The 5,378-nt window shown below is 35.8% G+C and overlaps 1 pseudogene; it reads left to right on the forward strand.

Annotated features, from left to right (window-relative positions):
• Positions 1-1,246: 1,246 nt before the first annotated feature.
• LOC149568602 (aspartic proteinase nepenthesin-2 pseudogene) lies at positions 1,247-2,578 on the forward strand (annotated as a pseudogene).
• Positions 2,579-5,378: the final 2,800 nt, after the last annotated feature.

Here is a 5,378-nt window from a genome sequence, read left to right on the forward strand (position 1 = left end):
AATGATACTTTTCTTAGAGATATATATCTTTATCGTGACTCGAGATCAAAATTTAGTGTGGATAAAATAAATTTAAATGAAGTTAATGATATGCCACATATATAAAGAGTAAGAATATCCCTTTTGACATCTAAAATAACCATAACCATAGATATAGAACTTATGCATATCTAAGGATTTGACCAATAATAGTTGCAATACTTTCTAGAAGTTGAAAATGAGGATATATCTAGATGACATATTTTCTGACCTATGAGTTCCGAAATCATAATTGCATTACGTTTCTAAATTCACATCAATTTTAAGGCTGCATGCATTGTATTTACATGAACAAAAGGAATTATTGATTGATCAATATATCATTTGGTTAGCTATACATCTATTTAAAGTATATTAATTTATTTTGATATGCATTTTTTAGATCTGAGGTTAACTCAGGAGTTCCTTAGAGTTTGTCACACTGATAAGATCAGAAAACTTTTTAATTTTGAAGGACAATGATTATGTTTGAGAATGTTTCATTCTTTCAAGGCTCCATTAACTAGAAAGCTTTCATATGAGAAACTAAATGTGCCACTTATATTGACATTCCACTACAGGAAAGAAGAAAAATCCAATTGTTAGAGGTATCATTTTTACCTTTATAGACGCATCATTTAATATATGCTGAATATTAAAACTTATACCATTTATTAAATTTGTCTCGACTAACTAAAGGGATCAGCTTGAATAATTGAAATCAGAAAGAAACGTATCAATTTAATAACTGAATATCTTCGAATAAAAGCTCTCTAAAATGATTAACTGACTGGTCTAAAACACTTCGAAAGGTACGGTAATAGAAAACAACATTCGCTTTGTTTGGAATTTGGATCTCAACGGGGCCAGAAGATTCAATATGAAGCAGGAATATTGAGTGTACGGAAACACTAGGTAAGTGAAGGCGTGGACAGGGGAAAGAGCGATTTCTATCCTTTCTAGAACAATTCTAGAGAAGATGAGACGGTCACAGATAGAGAAAGCGGAATTAAATAAACTCATCCAATCAAGCGCATCTAAATAAGAGAATCGGTCCTGTTATTGGGACAAGTGGGGGAATATGTTGAGAGGAGAGTCAAAAACCAGTTTCAATTTCAGTAACGACCGAATTTGATTTAAGGCTCTTCCTCGCTCTCTATATAAACACCATATGGAGTGGTGTTGATGAGAGCAGAAAACGTTTTGCAGATTTAGAAAAGACAGAGAAATGGGGTACTGTTCAAAGGTGTTGGGTTTTGTGGTCTTGATATGCTTGGCTATTCCAATGATATCATGTTCTTCGGACAGACTATTTAGTGCTTGGCCCAAGTCCAGCAGCGATGAGAATGTCAAAGTAAGGGTGAACATGACGCGCAGATCAGAGGGAGAGTTGAGCTTCGCTGCGCGAATTCGTTCGGCTGTGGATCGAAGTAAGGGAAGAATGAAGAAGATAGAGGCGCACATAAGAGGTGAATTGGACGCTGAAACGCCGGTTCAAGTCGGGGATGGAGAATTTCTGATGAGCGTTGGTGTGGGAACGCCGTCTGTGAGCTTTGAGGCGATTGTGGACACGGGGAGTGATCTGATTTGGACTCAGTGCAAGCCTTGCCAGGAGTGCTTCTCTCAGCCCACGCCAATATTCGACCCCTCCAAGTCCTCCACTTTCTCCACAATTCCCTGCGGCGATTCTCTTTGTGACGCATTGGGGAGTACACAGACGGGATGCAGTCCAGATTGTACCTTTATGTATCAGTACGGCGATGGCTCCTTCACCAGCGGTGACCTGGCTTCGGAGACACTGTCAATTGGGAGCAGCAAGGTTAAAGGCGTTGCATTTGGATGCGGGCATGACAACGAAGGGCAGGGATTCTCTCAGGGCGGCGGTCTCGTGGGACTGGGAAGAGGTGGTCTCTCTCTCATCTCACAGCTCGGTTCCAAAGCAGAGAACATGTTCTCCTACTGTCTCTTGTCCATCGCCGACTCTTCTTCGCAGACCAGCCCTCTCTTTTTCGGGGAGGGCGCTTCCTTGAGCGGAGGCAAGACTTTGTCGCTCATTAAGAGCAGCGTCATTCCCACTTTCTGGTACATCCCTGTCACAGGGATCACCCTCAATGGTAAGGCCGTAGATATTCCTCCCGGAACTTTTGATCTGCAGCCGGACGGCAGCGGAGGTATGATCATCGATTCCGGAACCACAGTGACCATTCTGGACGAGGCTGCCTACTCTCCTCTCAAGACAGCCATCCAGTCCGCCATTCACCTCGCTCCTGTAGACGGCTCTTCCACAGGCTTGGATCTCTGCTACGGGACATCGTCCACTAAGGACCTCGCCCTGCCGACCCTCACCTTCAACTTCAAGGGCGCCGTGGATTACGAGCTCCCAGCGGACAACTTCTTCATTCAGGTGTCTCAAGACCTTTCCTGCCTCGCAATGTTGGGCGTGCCCTCGGGGAACATTCCTTCCATCTTCGGCAACATACAGCAGCAAAATTTCCACATCCTCTACAACGACGCTCACAACACGCTCTCTTTCAAGCCCACCAAGTGCGACTCTCTCTGAGCATTCGTTATCCTCCTCCTCTTCTCTGTCTCTTTCCCTCTCTCTCTCATTTTAATTCAACTTGGAATGCTTCTTGCGCTTTCGTTATCCTCTCCCCTTTGCTCTGTTTCCGAGTTTCCCTGTTACTCTTCTGCACCGTCGGTTGTTTTCATTCATTTCCGAATGTACTAAGTGATCCTGTCTCCCATGTAATTATAAATCTTTATAATTTAACTTGGTTTTTTTTTCACTAAATATTCAAACACATACATATGGATATGTATATACACAAACACATACATATAGATATGTATATACACATACATATACTGTTGGAAATACAAATGGGAAATGTATACTTCTGAGGGGGTGAATTAGAAGTACTAATCTCTAACCAATAAAACTTTTAACTTTAAAATAATGCATGCATAAACATATTGAATTACAATGTAAAGTAAATTATGAATTTTTAGCATATTTTTGTTCCTGTGGGATATCAAATTACTAATAGTTATACACTAATTCCTTTTGAGCTATGTAGTAACCAGCACAACAACATGACAGTCTCAACCTCATTATCCTATGGATAGATCTAATCAAATGTAATCAAATTTTCAAGATATTGAATTTATTCATTTGGTTTGAGAAGGTATTATCTTTTGACATTTTTTAAATCAATTTATTTTTTCATGAATAATATGTTTTTTGATACAAAGGCCATTTCGTACAAGTTTCATGAATGATTCCATAATAATTTCTTAAGTTTTCCTATTGGAAAATTAGATAAACAGGTAATATTATAGCCACCTTCTTATGATCTTGTTTGTATTAAACTTTATCCAGCACACTTACATTTATTATTGAGAACTTTTTCTAGAATTATGGAGTTAATAAGTAGGAGATAATTTCCACAAGTCAAATTGTGATATTGCTATCAGGATTTAACTGTATGATTTTGAATCAAACTCATTGAACCATGTTTCATTAGTAGTGATTCAACATGAATCCATCTCTCATGAGAATAAATGGAACACTTAACACTCATTGGATCTAGGACTTCCTGAGAGGTCACCCATCTTAGTACTACTCCATCCTTAGCGCACTTAACTGCAGAGTTTCCTCCCGGGTTAAACCCAAAGCTTGCAACCCCATTTGAAAAACCTTCACCAACTATTGTGCCTTATGAACCATTCATTAGAAATCCCGTTAAGCTCATTAATTGATAAGTAGGAGATAATTTCCACAGCAAGTCAAATTGTGATATTGCTATCAAGATTTAATTGTGTGATTTTGAGTCAAACTCATTGACCCTCATTTCATGAGTGGCGATTCAATATGAATCCATATCTCATGAGAATAAATGGAACACTTAACACTCATTGGATCTAGGTGATGGTCATAGCGGTGAAGCATAAAGATTTCCCGGGAGGTCACCCATCCTAGTACTACTCTAGCCTGCATGCGCTTAACTACTAAGTTTCATCCATGGTTAAAACCAAAAGCTTGCAACCTCATTTGTGACATACATATAGATATGTATGTACACATCCATATTGATATACATACATATATACATATATACATACATACATATATATATATATATATATATACACATATATATATATATACATATATATATATACATATACATATATATACATATATATACATATACATACATATACATATATATATACATATACATATATATATGTACATATATGTATATGTATATATACACAAGTGAACAATGTATATACAAAAATATAGATACATACATACATATATATAAACATACATATATATATGTATGTACAAATATATATATAGATATGCATATACTCATACATATAGATATACATATACACATACATGGATCTGTGTCAGCTTTCGGGCTAACTTTGAAGATCCGGTGGGACCAAATCCGACCGGACACCATTCGGTCCAAACAATTTTGAAAGAATCCACATGGCTATGAGCATATGCCACATGGCATATCCACCTAAGTGGTGTTCCGGCCGAAATGGAAAAATTAATTTTAGCCAAAACACAAAAGATTATATAAGATGCAAAATATCTAATCTGCAGCTCTTTTTTATGAAACAAGTTTCCTGGAATCGCGAAGTGGGAAGGGCTGTAGGAGTAATTCAATCAAATCAAGTACGTCAGTAATTTTTACCAATTTTTTAATATGTCTTAAGTTTTATTTTACATTTCCCTAGGTAAATATACGGCTTTTAATGTGTTTTTTAACATTTTACGGCTTTAAACAATTCAAATATTTTTATTATTATGCATCTATGTTTTTAACCAGTGTATTAATTTTTAAATAGTGTAATATTAGATAACTTAGAAAAAATATTGAAATTTCGTAAAGTTTAGACATTGTTAGAAAAAATAGATAAATTGTAAAACATTATTTAGAGAAAATAGTAGAAAATTATATAGAAAATATTAGAAAAGGTAGAAAATATAGAAAATATTAGAACAATTAGAAAGTTTAGAAAACGGTAGAAAATATTTATTAAATATAGAAAATTATTTAGAGAGGATATTAGAGAATTAAATTTTTTTTTTTTTTTGTATTTGCTAAAAATCATAAGAAATTGTTAGGTAAAAGTTTAGAAACTATTGTTTGAAATATTTGATAAAAATAAAAAAATTCTAGATAATAGTAGAAAAGTTTTCTAGTATAAGTAAGACTCTATCATTGAAGCAAATGAAACTGGTAACTAGAGCCATCAGATTGAACTAAATCAGACTCTACCTCTTATAGTGAAACAATTAAATTCTAATAAAAACTTTAATATTGAACCTT

This window comes from Cupressus sempervirens, chromosome 3 (assembly GCF_028749045.1).
Source record: "Cupressus sempervirens isolate cs-2001-9-10 chromosome 3, ASM2874904v1, whole genome shotgun sequence".
NCBI lineage: Eukaryota > Viridiplantae > Streptophyta > Pinopsida > Cupressales > Cupressaceae > Cupressus > Cupressus sempervirens.